Source organism: Oratosquilla oratoria, chromosome 2 (assembly GCF_046742065.1).
Source record: "Oratosquilla oratoria isolate Oo_2021 chromosome 2, ASM4674206v1, whole genome shotgun sequence".
Lineage (NCBI taxonomy): Eukaryota > Metazoa > Arthropoda > Malacostraca > Stomatopoda > Squillidae > Oratosquilla > Oratosquilla oratoria.
In genome coordinates, this window is record NC_134778.1 from 22,165,614 (window position 1) to 22,183,113 (window position 17,500).

Here is a 17,500-nt window from a genome sequence, read left to right on the forward strand (position 1 = left end):
TATATACATATATATATATATATATATATATATATATATATATATATTACGCACACACACACACACACACATATATATACATTCTTTTTCCTCGCCATGATTTTTGTTTGTCAATGCTCTTTTTTCCTATCTTACCCACGCACAGAGAAGATGCACCGGAAATTATAGAATCTTGGAAATTAGATTACCAACACAAAGTTTGTGGTGCTTAATGAGAAATTTTACAAGAAAACATATTTTCCAAACTCTCAAGCACACACACACATATACACATAAATACATATATATACATATATATATACATATACATATACATATACATATACATATACATATACATTTTTCATGAAAGTGGATGTTGCCGACAAGACTGACGAGTTAAACACTATATGAGGACGGAGCCTTTATTTGTACGACGTTTCGCTTATTACGGCTTGAAAAAGCTGTAATAAGCGAAACGTCGTACAAATAAAGGCGCCGTCCTCATATGGTGTTTAACTCGCCATATACATATACATATACATATACATATACATATACATATACATATACATATACATATACATATACATATACATATACATATACATATACATATACATATACATATACATATGCATATACCAAAAGCTTTTTTTTTTCCTTATACGGGAGGTTGTCAAAAGACAAAGGCATAAAAACCACTCCCACCCATCCCATCCCTATTACACTCCACTTCCCTCCACCCTCTTCCCTCCCTCTTATCTTGGTACCTCCTGGATAACGAGTCATTCCTGCATCTCGCCCACTGCACTGGGTCAGAAGCAGTGTCGCAAGACGCAGCACATCCACAGCAAGCCCGCTTCATTAAATCGGCGGCCCCCACTCTCCGTCCCCTCACGCAGAAAAGAAGACGGGCTGCGTCAAATTTTTCTCATACATACTCCCTCACCTCCCATCCCCCACCCATTCCACTTCATGGATCACAACATCATCCATATACAACCATTCTCCATTCACCCCTATCTTCTGTCCTCTCCCGTCCTTCCTCAACAGACATTCACCTCTTCCCCAAAGTCCCTTTTACCCCATCCATGCATCTCATCCTAGGTCGACCCCTCATGTTCACTCCTTCCACATCTGCCTTCCACACCTCTTTTACTCATCTTTCTTCACTCATTTTCTCCATGTGTCCAAACCATCATAATACTCTTTCATCAATACCATCTCCCAGCTCCCTTTCCACCCCTGTTCTCCTCCTCACCTCCTCATTTCTCACTCTATCCAGCCTAGTAACCCCTATCACACTTCTCAGACACCTCATCTCAAACACGTTGAAACTCCTTCTCTCTTTGTTCCATGTTTCTACCCCATACAGTGCTGTCATCAAAATCACTCCTTCATACAATCTCCTCTTAGCATTCATTCCCAAATATCTCTTTCTCATTACACTTTTTAATCCACCAAGACATTTACTCGCTTCTCTCAATCTACATTATACCTCCACCCCCACTCCTCCCTTTCCTGCCACATACGCACCCAAGTATCTAAAGTTATCCACTTACTCCAGTCTATCTCCCTTGATACTCACTCCCAGTCTACTGCATTTTCACCCCTTGTACATATCATCACCTTACTTTTACCCACTTTCATCTTCAACTTCCTTCTTTCACACACTTTCCCAAACTCTGTCACTAACTTCCTCAATCCCTCCTCTGATCCTGCTACAAGCACAGTGTCATCTGCAAATAACAGCTGGCTTATCTCCCACTTTTCTCCATATTCTTTAACCATCTCCAATCCCTGACCCACCACCCTTGCATTTATCTCTCGCACCAACCCACCCATGTATAAATTGAACAGCCAGGGTGACATAACACATCCCCGACGAAGTCCCACCTTTACCTCAGACCACTCATTCTCTCCATTTCTAATCCTGACACACGCTCTACTACTTTCGTAAAAGCTTTTGACAGCTCCTAAAAGCTTTCCTCCTACCCCGTATATCTGCATAACCTCCCACAGTGCCTTCCTGTCTACCCTGGCATAAGCTTTTTCCAAATCCATGAAAGCCCAAAATACATCCTTACCTTTTCCTATATCTTTCTCACATATCTGTCATATCACAAAAATCTGGTCTACGCAACCTCTACCTGTCCTAAATGCAGCCTTCCCAACTACACTTAACAAGCTGATCCCTCTGAAACTACTACACTTACACTTGTCCCCTTTTCCTTTGTAAAGTGGAACTTTACAGTCACTCCTCCAGTCTTCCGGCACTCTACCCTCTCTTAAACAAACATTAAATAACCTCACCAGCCAGTCCACTATCAATGTACCTCCTTTTTTCAGACATTCTGCACGACATCCGTCAAGACCAGGTGCCTTACCTGCTTCTCATCATCTTAACAACTGCATTCGCTTCATCCTTACTTATTTCTCCTCCCTTTTCCTCACTCATCACGGTCATTTTCATAGCACTTCCCACTGCAACTACCTTTCCCTCCCTATCCTCCTTCACATTTAACAACTCCCTACAATTCTCTGCCCATCTTCCTCTTACTGCCTTCTCTTCCATTATCATCTCTCCATCTGCACCTTTTACTTTTTCTTCTCTACTTGATTCGCCTCCTCTTCCTCTCTTAATTTCTTTCCAAAACATCTATTTATTGCTTTCAAAAATCTATGTCATACTCTTACCCCATTTCGCATCTGCTCTCCTCTCTGCCTCCTTTATCTTATGCTTTACCTCTCTTCACTTACTTTGTCCTCTCATACGATTCCCTCGTCCTATTTTATAACCAAACTGTGAAAGCTCGCTTCTCTTCTACACCCTTCTTTAATTCCTCATCCCGCCACTCACTACCCCTCCTTCTATTTCCTCCCATCCTCCTTGTTCCACACACCATCTTTGCACACTTTGTGACTCCTTCCTTGAACCATCCCCATTCCTCCTCCACTCCTAGTTCTACTCTATCCTTCACTCCCTCCCACTCCTCTCTCAGCTTCTTCTTGTACTCCTCCTTTTCTTTCTCATTTAAGCAGTTTACTCTAAGCACCTCCCTGCATTTTGTCCTTTTCCTCTTTTTCCATCTATCCTCCACTCTCAACTTACCTTCCACCAGAAAATGATCTGATATTCCCCCACTCTCTCCCCTTAGAACATGTACATCATTAACTCTTACTATTATACTCCTATCTACCACTACATAGTCCATTAACTCTCTATCTACCACCCTTCCATCTACCACCCTCTTCCATGTGTACTTATGCTTAACTTTCTTCCTAAACACTGTATTTGCTATCATCAACTCTCTAGACACATATCCACCATCAACTCTCCACTACGATTTTTTCCTGGAACTCCACATTTCCCAGCCACTCCATTTATTGGTTCATTTCCTACCCTAGCATTAAGGTCTCCCAATACAACTAAATTTGACATTCCTCCCTAATCCCTCTATGCACTCATTTAAATCTGTCCAAAAAAGCCTCCCTTTCTTCTACACTCTTCTCACTACCAGGTCCATATGCACTTACAAAAACCCACATTTCCTTTCCCAGTTTCACCTTCATCCATATTAACCTTAAAGAAACCACTTTCCACTCCACTACACGTTTAGCTATCTCTTCACTTACTAGTATAGCCATCCGTTCTCTCCTTCGCCCTCTCTTCACTCCTGAGAACCTCCCAACTATACTCCCAAAATCATACTTGCCCCTCCCTCTCAACTTAGTTTCACTCAAAGCCAACACACCCATCTTTCTTCTCACAAACATGCTGCCTATCTCTTCCATTTTACTCTCATCTGTACTACATCCACGCACATTAAAAGACCCAAACCTTAGGGTACTGGTTGAAAAACTCCTAGACCCTCTCATGCCTTTAATTTCTTTAGGAATGTCTCCTGTGGGGACTACATGACGAAGTATACCTAGTCTTAATCCCTGTCCCGTTTTTCTCGCCTCTTATGATTCAAGTGGGAATACTTGGTGGCAGCATTCTATCCCCCACCACAGGGTAGGTAAAAAAAGGAAATGAATATTCAGAGAAATGATACAGGACAGTAATAAGGGGTTGGGGGACACCATAACGGAGGAACAGTCGTAGTATAAAAGTGTCATCATTTCTCTATAAACAGAGTCCTCCTATATCACATATACATACAATATATATATATATATATATATATATATATATATATATATATATATATATCAGACAATCTCCTTGGCAGTAGCACACAGGATTCGAACCCGCTGCATCTGGAAGTAAACTTTCAAGACACTCGCCTTAGACCGCTCGACCACTTGACGGTATAAAACCATGAGAACTCATAGTCTAACTGACTATCGAGATTGGGGAAGGCGCTCACTGCACCCATTAACCACCCATTTTCACCCCATGGCCACCGCACCCAGTGGGAGTAGTAAGGACAGGAACGAATCCCTTCACGCTTGTCGCCAACGTAACTATTTGAGAAATTCGCTAGTGAACAGCGACAAATGGGTGGTTAATGGGTGTAATTCTAGATCTTGAATTATCAACATATTACTGAGACTTTCATGTAACTCAAATATCCAAAAGGTCTCTTATGTAGGTTGAAAAAGAAAGCCAAAGAAATAATTAATAAAAATAAAGATAAAAATAAAAATAAGAATGATAATAAATGTAATAATAAAACCAGATATATCACAGTACCAAACTCTAATGTCAATTCATACCTAGACACTTTTCTCCTAAAAGCGGGCATCAAAATAGCCAGGACGTCAGGTAACAAAGTAGGACATTTGGTAACACGTAGCTACAATAATCCCACTAACGAAAACAGCGTTGTTTTTAAAATCCCGTGTAAAAGTTGTCCCTCTTCATATTTTGGTGAATCTGGTCGCGGAATTAATAAAAGGATAAATGAACATAAAAATGACGTAAAAGCCCATCTAACTAAATAGTAATACATGTGGATAAACATGGTCACCTTCCAGACTGGAACAACACAACCGTATTAAATAAAGGATCATCCAAGAAACTAAGGAAGACAATTGAGGCAGCATATATCAACACTAATAACAACATTAACCATAGAGAAGGCTTTATATGTTTAGCAAAAGCCACAAGCTTATTAATAATAAAAGAATACGCAAATAAAATAAGAGGCTCTCTGAAGCGTCCCATGAGATGACCCGTCCGTATATAAATTATCCTGTTACGTTTGAGTTGTTAGCTTTGTGATCAAGACCCTGCGGGTCGAAACGTTAAAGCGTGAATTTTTCCCATTACTCCTCGTCTACTTCTTTCACCTTCAGTCATATATATATATATATATATATAAATATATATATATATATATACATATATATATATATATACATACATATATATGTGTGTGTGTGTGTGTGTGTGTGTGTGTGTGTGTGTGTGTGTGTGTGTGTGTGTGTGTGTGTGTGTGTGTGTGTGTGTGTGTGTGTGTGTGTGTGTGTGTGTGTGTGTGTGTATATATATATATATGTGTGTGTGTGTGTGTGTGTGTGTGTGTGTGTGTGTGTGTGTGTGTGTGTGTGTGTGTTGTGTGTGTGTGTGTGTGTGTGTGTGTGTGTGTGTGTGTGTGTGTGTGTGTGTGTGTGTGTGTGTGTGTGTGTGTGTGTGTGTGTGTGTGTTGTGTGTGTGTGTGTGTGTGTGTGTGTGTGTGTGTGTGTGTGTGTGTGTGTGTGTGTGTGTGTGTGTGTGTGTGTTGTGTGTGTGTGTGTGTGTGTGTGTGTGTGTGTGTGTGTGTGTGTGTGTGTGTGTGTGTGTGTGTGTGTGTGTGTGTGTGTGTGTGTGTGTGTGTGTGTGTGTGTGTGTGTGTGAGTGAGTGTGTGTGTGTGCTCTACCCCCTGAGGTTGGAGCTTGTGTGCATGTATTACCTCTTGAATAACCACAGTTATCAAGGTGGGTGGGTATGATCCAATGAACCACAACTGATTTATTAAGCCATTCGAGGATTCGACTTAGATAGGCCTATACTTAGACATGCATGGCTTAATCTTTGAGACAAGTATATGACTACAGGCAGGATCGACCAGGTAGCTTGGCGTTGACGCTAAAGGGCTAGCTAGCTATCTCTCTAGGTGGACAGTCGGGTGGATGGATGGATGGTCCACCTAGACAGATGGCTAGCTCGCTAGCTAGCGTCAACGTCAAGCTACCTGGTTGATCCTGCCAGTAGTCATATCCTTGTCTCAAAGATTAAGACATGCATGTGTAAGTACAGGCCGATCTAAGGTGAAACCTCGAATGGCTCATTTAATCAGTTGTGGTTCATTGGATCTTACCCACCCACCTGCATAACTGTGGTAATTCTAGAGCAAATATATGCACACAAGCTCCGACCTCAGCGGGTAGAGCGCTTTTATTAGATCAAAACCAAACGGGCCTCGGTCTGCCACATTTGGTGAATCTGAATATCTTTGGGCTGAGCGCACGGAACCCGGCCCGATGACAGTGGCGGAGCACCCCCAAGGACGGGCCAAGTGATGTTGGGCGTCTGGCGGTGGACGGTGGCCGGGAATTGGGTGGGCACTTCTTTCGGCGCCGACGTGCCCCGTCCCGGCCGCTGACCGTGGCGGAGCACCCCGCGGACGGGCTAAGTGATGTTGGGCTACTGGCTGTGGAAGGTGGCCGGGAATGGGGTGGCCACTTCTTTCAGCCGACGTGCCCCGTCCCGGCCGCTGACCGTGGCGGAGCACCCCGCAGACGGGAAAAGTGATGTTGGGTGACTGGAAATCCGGGACCCGACATCCGCAATTCTGCCATCTCGCGTATATAGTATAGGGGGTGGGTAGCATCGGCCGAGAGGCCGGATGCCTCCCACCCCTAGCCACCGTATCCATCCATCCATCCATCTACCCGACGGTCCACCTCGACAGATAGCTAGCTAGCTATCTAGTGTCAACGCCAAGCTACCTGGTTGATCCTGCCAGTTGTCATATCCTTGTCTCAAAGATTAAGACATGCATGTCTAAGTACAGGCCGATCTAAGGCGAAACCTCGAATGGCTCATTTAATCAGTTGTGGTTCATTGGATCTTACCCACCCACCTGCATAACTGTGATAATTCTAGAGTAAATATATGCACCCAAGCTCCGACTTCAGGGGGTAGAACGCTTTCATTAGATCAAAACCAAACGGGCCTCGGTCCGCCTCACGTGGTAAATCTGAACATCTTTGGGCTGAGCGCACGGACCCCGGCCCGGCCGCAGACCAGGCTAAGTAGTATTCAGGGTGGCCGTCCCGGCCGCTGAACGTGGCAGACCACCCCGCGGGCGGGCTAAGTGATGTTGGGCGATACCTAGAATAGACCACCCGCGCGCACGGGATCGGTGTTTGTGTAAGGGGAGAGAAGTCTGTAAGAAAACTAAAGCACAGTTGCACATAAAATGGGGCTATTGCCACTGAGGGTTTTTTAGAGATATTTACTAGGGCTTGTGTCGTGGCTCAGGAGGATACTTGGTGTTTGAGGCTTGTATCAATATCAAACAAAAAACTGGGAAATTGGTCGGGCACATAGTTGTAGAGAAAGATAGAAACACCACAGAATTTTTTTTAGCGAGGTATAAAGTGTAATGAGAAGATGATAATAGGAGAAAGTTTGAAAGGAAGAGTTATTTTGTCAAAGAAAAATCATGTTTATGCATGTGGGTGTGATTTTGTTCGTGGGAAATGTGTGTGTGTGTGTGTGTATGTGTGTGTGTGTGTGTGTGTGTGTGTGTGTGTGTGTGTGTGTGTGTGTGTGTGTGTGTGTGTGTGTGTGTGTGTGTGTGTGTGTGTGTGTGTGTGTGTGTGTGTGTGTGTGTGTGTGTGTGCGTGTGCGTGTGTGTCTGTGTGTCTGTGTGTGTGTGTGTGTGTTTGTGCTTGTATATGTTTCCTACAAGAATCTAGTCGAATTTACTTCCCGCTGTACCCTACCTTCTCTCCACAGCGCACGACAAACATCGAAAAGGGGAGAAGACGGGAAAAGAAAAAATACCCTAGTGAATATGATGGGCGATATTCTCATAGGTATACACGATTTCTAGAGTATACCGCACGATGAAGAAGCGCAGCTGACAAGGTCTGTAGGGCGAAGTCTGGGTGTTATGTGTCGGATCAGGTGTTCGTGTTTGGTGTACAGTCTGTCTAGGCGTCTCAGGGGTAATTTATGTCTGTGTTGGTTGAGTGATGAATCGGACTGCAGCATTCTAAACCTTCTTATGGTCGTAGCGGTTTGTGGACCATGTCATCTGGCTCAATACCGGGGACTTCTTTATTAGATATCATCAAAATGACACCACGTCCCAATATCGTGGTACCAAGCCGAAGACTATCCAGACTAAGGAAGTCTGATTTTCTGCCAATCTGAGACAAAAATGGAAATACCCAGTCAAGTGATACAAGATCCTTTGTGCAATGAAAAGTGGTAAAAATCAAATTTCCCAACGTTCTTCTAAAAGAATAAGTACCTACATTTATAGGACCTTAAATCAGCAGTCTATATTTTTGTCATAAACAGCCTGGAAATTAACTTAAGTGAGAATTGAAAATAACATTTATTTCTACTACCATCAGATCAAAACCACACTCAATACTATGAATTATTCTGTGTTTTGATATAGGTAATGACTTATGTTTTATTACATTTGTTTCTTTACACGGTGGTGGCAAGGAAATACAAATATATGTGTATGTGTATATACAACTACACACATATCTTAAGAATGAAATATCTAAGGGAAGGAAGTGTAAGTATGTGTGTGTGTGTATGCGTGTGTGAGTGTGCATGTGTGTCTGTGTGTGTGTGTGTGTGTGTGTGTGTGTGTGTGTGTGTGTGTGTGTGTGTGTGTGTGTGTGTGTGTGTGTGTGTGTGTGTGTGTGTGTGTGTGTGTGTGTGTGTGTGTGTGTGTGTGCGTGTGTATAGGATTACACAACCCATCTAACAGATATAGCTTATATAATACCATATTAAAGAGAACAGAACTTGAAAAGATCTCGGAAGTGTGAGTCTGGACCTTATATCCAGGAAGCAGTGCATTAGTGCCAAGAAAAGACAAACAGACCATTAAGTTTTATCGACAGGACGGTTACAAACAAAAGTGCAAAGATAATCATGAAACTCTATCTGGTGATAATTAAACCCATCTTTGACTATGAAGTACAGTTTTGGTCTTCATCCTATAGAATGAATATTAATTCACTAGAATCAGAACTGAGGAGAATGACAAAAATTATACAAGGGCTTAGAATTTTACCATACAAAGACTGGCTTAGCCACCTTAAGTTACAATGTCTGAAAAGACGAAGAGTACGGGGTAATCTAAGTTATCTTATTGAAACGGCAGGGCATGATTAGTAGTTATGAAACTAAATTGGACAAATTTAGATGGAGGAAATAGACAAGAACCGGTTTACCAACAGAACTGTTAGCGAATGGAATAGAGTTAATAACCACGTAGTGAGCATCAAAACAATTGGTTATTCCAAGAAAATAGTAAATAACTTTATGAATAAGGATAACAAGCAGTGAAGGACATAGAACTGTTTAGTGTACGCCTTATAGTCTCTTACAGTCCCTTCCATTCTTATGTTCTTGCATGTGATCGACAGCTATTACCCTTCCGGATGAGAACTCAGAACTTATATATGACCGATCTATGGGTAATGCTGTGACCTTACACACACACACACACACCTCGGCCCACGAGAGTTGGAGAACCGACTCGCAGCGCAGCGATTCTGAAATTATTTCAGCCATGGGTGGGATTCAAACTCGGACCGCTGGAGTAGTGGTTGTGAACGCTACAACTGCGCCATCGAATATGTGTGTGTGTGTGTGTGTGTGTGTGTGTGTGTGTGTGTGTGTGTGTGTGTGTGTGTGTGTGTGTGTGTGTGTGTGTGTGTGTGTGTGTGTGTGTGTGTGTGTGTGTGTGTGTGTGTGTGTGTGTGTGTGTGTGCGTGTGTGTGTGTGTGTGTCTGTCTGTCTGTCTGTCTGTCTGTCTGTCTGTGTGTGTGTGTGTGTGTGTGTGTGTGTGTGTGTGTGTGTGTGTGTGTGTGTGTGTGTGTGTGTGTGTGTGTGTGTGTGTGTGTGTGTGTGTGTGTGTGTGTGTGTGTGTGTGTGTGTGTGTGCGTGCTTTACGAATCCCTGTGGATAATACTATCAACATGACCATTACTTTATAAGAAAAGTAGATTCAGCTTAACCCTCAGAATCAGATAGATGCTACTGCTGCCTGTCTTTATGTCTATGTCTGTCTACGTCTTTGTATATGACTGTGCCCCTTTGTCTGTTCCTCTCTATGTGACTGTCTGCACTTGTGTATGTGACTTTGAGTCTGTGTCCATGTCTGTGTTTGTGTCTTTGTTTCTTGATTTGTGTTTCTACCTGTATTTGTCTGTTTTATGTCTTTCTATTTATGTCTGTGTCTGCGTCCATCTCTGTGCCTGTGTCTGTCTTTCTGTGTGTCTGTATTTGGACCCGGGTGTGCGTGTGCGACTGTGCCTAAGTCTGTGTCTGTGTCTCTAAGCGTTCAAACAGAGAAGCCACTCTAAACCATTTATTTCAGCATCGTCCCCGCAACTAATCCAAACAGCGTTAGGTTCGAGAAAACAAAACTCGTTCAACGTGTCATGGTAGCCTTCATTCCTTATCTGTGCATCTTAATTTACTCAACGGCATATTCCGAACTCGAAAGGTCCTCTCCGGTACCGTCCCACATTCTTTTCTTGTGATCTTCTCTCATCTAAATCAAATCGAAACACGACGACGAACCAGAGTTTCGGCGAAACCCTTCAACCTAATGCCAAAGTTCCTTTTGGCCAAAGCCAGGGAATTTTCTTCAACTGGGTGATAGCCTCCCGGCTGGAGGGTTCTAAGCGTAGGAAGGAAGTTTCAATATAGTCTTGTTTCTTTAACCTCCCACCCTCTCACCCTTCCTTCATCGGAAACACTTTTACAAAAACTGGATGGCGTTCATCATCTGCCTTCGCAAGATACAGCAATACGTGGGCGAAATTATTGAGTGTATGTACATACATTATATACCAAAGGTTTTTTTTTCCTTACACGGGGGGTAGCCAAAAAGAAAAAGGCATAGAAACCACTCCCACCCATTCCATTTCCTATATATTCCACTCCCCTCTACCCTCCTCCCTCCCTCCCTCCCATCTTGGCACCTCCTGAGTGTATGTATGTATATATATATGTATATATATGGATATATATATATATATATATATATATATATATATGTATGTATTTCATTGAATGAAATTGCAAGCTTGTTGTGACAAAGCTTTTTGTCAATCTTCTCTCTCTTTCGTTAGGCGACTTTGCCTTCCATAGGCAGGAGTCCAAGTAATTCTCCGTATGCCATGGGATAGAAATAGGCATAGTCGAAAGCCAAATTGCGTTTTCGCACCTCCTGGTGCTTCTTCAGGAGGTGCGAAAACGCGTTTTGGCTTTCAGCTATGCCTATTTGTATATCATGGCATATGGCAAATTACTTGGACTCCTGCCTATGGAAGGCAAAGTCACCTTACGAAAGAGAGAGAAGATTGACAAAAAGCTTTGTCACAACAAGCTTGCCATTTCATTCAATGAAATATGCTTGAGAGAGAATCTCCTGCCCATTTATATGAAGAACACACACATACATATACATATATATATATATACATATATATAACATATATATATACATATATATAATATATATTTATATATATACATATGTATACATACATATATATGTATAGGGGACAGAGAGGAGGGGTCGCCGATTAAGTGAAGCGGCCTTGCTGTGGATGTGCTGTAACTTGCTACATTGCTTCTGACCCAGGGCAGTAAGCGGGATACAGGGATGACCCGTCATCCATGAGAAGCTAAGATGAGAGGGAGGAAGGGGTAGTGGATGGGAGAGGAATGGATGGGTGAAGGCATGTGCCTTTGACTTGGCTACCTCCTTAATAAGGGAGAAAAAGCTCTTGGTGTGTGTGTGTGTGTGTGTGTGTGTGTGTGTGTGTGTGTGTGTGTGTGTGTGTGTGTGTGTGTGTGTGTGTGTGTGTGTGTGTGTGTGTGTGTGTGTGTGTGTGTGTGTGTGTGTGTGTGTGTGTGTGTGTGTGTGTGTGTGTGTGTGTGTGTGTGTGTGTGTGTGTGTGTGTGTGTGTGTGTGTGTGTGTGTGTGTGTGTGTGTGTGTGCGTGCGTGCGTGTGTGCATTGTGAATACTGACAGGTTCTATCTTTCGTTTGATATCCTGTATCTGGCCAAAATTTTAAGCAAAGATGAATACAGGACCCTCGTGAAATAAGATAACTCTCTCCTCAGTTTCGGTGTCCCAAAACATCTCATCTATTCTCACGACGTATTATCACGCTCTATCTCACGCTGTATGATCACTATAATCTCACGGACACACCTATCTACCCATATCCTCCCAGTGTAATCTACAGTAGAGCAGGACTCGCAGTAATGGATTTAAATTGGACAAATTTAGATTGAAGAAAATAGGAAAGAATTGGTTTACCAATAGAATGGACAACGAATGCAATAGATTTAGTAACCATTGAGTGAGCGCTGAAAAAATTGGTTGCTTTAAGAGAATGTTAAATAACTTTATGGATGGGGATAATAGGTTGTAATGGACATGGAACTACCCAGTGTAGGCTTTATGGTCTCTTAAGTCTCCTTTATATGTTCTGTATTTTCATTATAGAAGCTCACAATATACTCACACGGTTCTACCTATCTACCCTCACGCTCTACTATTAAGGTCTATTCTCACGATCTATCATCGTGGTCTAATCTATCGATCATGGATGGGGAAAATAAGGTGGTAATGCACATGGAACTGCCTAGTGTAGGCTTTATGGTCTCTTAAGTCTCTTTCATATGTTCTATATTTTCACTATAGAACCTCACAATATACTCACACGGTTCTACCTATCTACCCTCACTCTCTACTATTAATTAAGGTCTATTCTCACGATCTATCATCGTGGTCTACTCTCTCGATCTGCGTATGAGCTAGGGTAAGTTTTATTCAGTAAATTCTTTAGAAAATTTAGGGAACTCACTACCAGTTCTTTTGTGGTTAGAAAATATTCTCCACTCAACAAATGGATGTTGATCATCTTTGCTTCCACCATCCTTCCATTCTGCTAATCCCCTCCTTCAGCCTCTCCACTACTACAGCAGTGATTCCAATTTTTCGGCGTGATCTTGTCCTTTAAGGGATAGAAGAGCTGGTTACTGGTGACAAAAATACCTCATGTTCCTTGATCATGATCCACTCTCGCAGCTTACTTTCACGCGAGTGCCCACTCTCATCATCACCATCATCATCATTACCATCGTCATCATCATTCGTGATTAGCCGTGGCCCCAAGGGCTCCATCCGAACTCGCCTCCATGTATTGACCGGCCTCCTTTCGAAGAACGAGCTGTGTTTGTTGGAGAAACTGTTGAAGAGAGTGAAGAAGAGGCACAAGACAAGGCAAGAAAGGACGTGACAGCGAACTCAGAACATGAAGCCGCATTTCGGGTTCTTCGTCGAGTGCCCTAAGGTCATTCATTCGTCCTGTGGAGACTGAAGGAAAGTAAGGATAGTGATATTGGAAGACAACTTTGGCTTTCGAGTTCCCTGGTTATCCTTCGGTGATATCATTCACATGTGGTTGATTTTGCAATTCCTCAAAGTTATGAGAGAACATCAACATAATTATAACAAAATTTCGCCATATCATCGATAATGTATTTCTTCTCTAGCTAACATAGGGCGATTTTTATACAAGCTTTGTCTAATACTGGATTATTCCAATCAACCTCAGATAGTTCTTGTAGCTAAAAAAAAAATGGCTAAGTACCAAATTTGTTTATTATGTATCTAGTTGATTTTATCTATTCGTAAAACACCAATTAACTGATATATATATACATATGTATGTGTATAAATATATATATATATATATATACATATATACATATATATATATGCATATGTATGTATATATATATATATATGTATATATATATATACACATATATATATCTATATATATACATACATATACATATATATACGTATATATATATACACCTATATATATATGTATATATATATTATCAAAATATTGCCTTAGCCGGAGCTTCTCCGCATACAAGGAGTATTTGTGTTTGGTTACGACCGAAAACCTAACCTTTGCCCTATGTACTGGAACTGTCACGGCGGCAGGTAGTAATTCTTGGCAAACACTGGATTCGAACCCGGGCCTCGAACCTAAAAGTGTAGCAGTTACCTTCAGCCGTTGGGGGACAAGCCGGGTCGACCGCGGCACGAAAGATGTGTGGGCCTACGGGAAATATTGCCAGAAAGATTCACCAAATTTCAGACCCTTGTATCGCTTATCGATTCGCCAATAGGACGCGCGTGTACACACACACACACACACACACACACACACACACACACACACACACACACACACACACACACACTCACGCACGCACGCACGCACATACATACAGGCACACACACACGACTCGTGGCGCAATGGTAGAGTTCCTGGCTGCTACTACGGCGGTCAGGGTTCGAATCCCGCCCAGGGCTGAATTAAATTCAGTATCGCTGCGCTGCGGGTCGTTGTGTGTGTGTGTGTGTGTGTGTGTGTGTGTGTGTGTGTGTGTGTGTGTGTGTGTGTGTGTGTGTGTGTGTGTGTGTGTGTGTGTGTGTGTGTGTGTGTGTGTGTGTGTGTGTGTGTGTGTGTGTGTGTGTGTGTGTGTGTGTAAGGCCACAGTTACCCATAGATCGGTCGTATATGACCTCTGAGTTCTCTTCCGGGAGGGAAATACCTGTCAATCACAAGTCCAACACGTGTTTCAAGACCACGGTAAATCATACACACACACATGAATACACAATGTATACTGTACTTACATCCATTCATTACACTTTACAATATGTGAGAGAAATTCGCCATGGTCTTGGATCAATTGCTGAACTCGTGACCGACAGCTATTACCCTCCCGGATGAGAGCTTCAGATGCTAATAGAAGTTATGTACACGTTACACACAACACCCCCCATCTGCTTAAGGGGGACAGTAACGGCTTACAGTTATGTTATGGAAGTTTTCACGCTGTGAGAGACTCGTACCCGATTCTCAATGTTGGTAGATTGTGAAGCCATCCACTACACCAGGAAATCTTGTGCGTGTTTGTGCTAATGATTTAACAATTTATCCTTATTGTGACGTCTTATGGAATGCTGTTTTGACTTCGTTTGTTTTTACTTATTTTTAATGACAGGATTTAAAACATACGTGACCTTTATGCATGTATTATTTTTACCGACTGGCCATTTCATGTATTCATATGTATACTTGAGAAAAATATATATTCGATCTATTTTTCGTTTTCATTTCTTTTGGAATATAGATATCCGATGACGAAGTCGCTGGTTAGTGCAAAAATGTTAAAACGATAGCTTCAGGCTAATCTATCATAATGATGTTAATGCGATTATGTCAAATGTAACATTTTCGCAATTAGTAATATGCAACTGCGAGCGTGTGTGTACCCGAGTGTAAATGTGTGTGTGTGTGTGTGTGTGTGTGTGTGTGTGTGTGTGTGTGTGTGTGTGTGTGTGTGTGTGTGTGTGTGTGTGTGTGTGTGTGTGTGTGTGTGTGTGTGTGTGTGAGTGTGTGTGTGAGTGTGTATGTGTGTGTGTGGGTGTGGGTGTGGGTGTGGGTGTGGGTGTGTGTGTGTGTGTGTGTGTGTGTGTGTGTGTGTGTGTGTGTGTGTGTGTGTGTGTGTGTGTGTGTGTGTGTGTGTGTGTGTGTGTGTGTGTGTGTGTGTGTGTGTGTGCGTGTGTGTGTGTGTGTGTAATAATGAGCTCACGCACATTTAATCGTTCTTTTACTACATGCATACGAGTTTCTCAGCGCGTGTTGACGTATTTGATACATTAGAAGAAAAAAAATAAATAAAGTGACATAACCGTCACAGACCCATTAACTTAATTGACATTAGTACCTCCATCATAATCGTTCTAATCATTGGCAGATTGCATCAATTGAAGGATAGCCTCGCCTGACCAAGAGAGAAAGTGGGAATTGTAGAACACCTCACGACTCGAAAATTTCAAACCATATTCGAGAACAATACGTAACAACAAATTCCTTTTTCTTTGGGGGGGGGGGGAACTAATGCGTTTGGTGAGGAGCAGACTCTAAGCTAAACAGAAACCGTCTGGCAATAAATTACAAAAAATTATTGAAGTTAACACTAAACCGATAGCCTATTTGTAGCACACACACACACAACAAATATACATATACTGTATGTATATACATATATATATATATATATATATATATATATATATATATATATATATATATCAAGGACTACCATTACACAGGACGTGTGCACCCAGATCCCTGGGTCCGCTAGCGGAGGCCTTTGCTTTCTTTGTAAACTAACATTTTATATTGGACAAATATATCAAAACTAGAAACCTAACATTGTATATATGACAAATATATCAACTATTGACTTATTCAATACAGTATAAGTTAATATAAACTTTTATAATGAAATAAGAAATTATTTTTAAGGCACTGTTATGCTTTGAAATGCCAATTTTAGCCGGACTTAACACAAGATTACAAGGAACGGTATAAGCCGTATGTGAAGACGGTATGCTCAGGTTCACTCGATTCCTCCAAGAGTTTTCTCATCTTGGTGATATTTGCTGCATTGTCTGTCACAACACTTCCAATGTGACAACCAAAATCTTGTTCAGCCTTCTTGATCGAATTTTGTACAAGTTGTAGAAGATATTCAGTAGTGTGAGGTTTCTCTGATGTGTCTATTGTGTCAACTAAATAAATAAGACCAGTGGATGTTGTTAGAGTGACACATATTATGGACTCATTATGGATGTTAGACCACCCATCAACTGAAAGACATACAGTTTCATTATTCAGGTCATCTGCACCCTTTTCATATTCCTTCTCATACATAAGATCCAAGTACTTATCAGCAATATCTTTTCTGGATGGAGGAATATAACCTGGCCTCAGGTTCTGAACCATCTTGAGAAACTGAGGATGCTGAACAAGACGAAATGGTGAATTTGTAGCAAATATCATTCTTGCAATTTTGTCGGGATTTTCCTTTTGAGAGGCTAAAGTTTTTATGATAAATCTGTCCAGAGATGTTGATGACTTTCTTTTAAATGAAAATGATTTAGCAGAAGTGGCGCCTGTGGAGGAGTCTGATAGTGACCTTTTTAATGGTGGAGTCAGGTTTGCAGATAATTCAAGTGGAGCCGATGATGAAGGGATTGAAGCTGTTGATACAGATCCTGAAATGGAAACAGAACATTTTAGCATATTCCATAATTTATAAATGAATAAATAAATTAATTAATACAGTGTGATTTAGGCTACTTTTGAGTAGAGTAGTTATTTTTTTAGATAATGATCATATTCACACAAGCCACTAAATT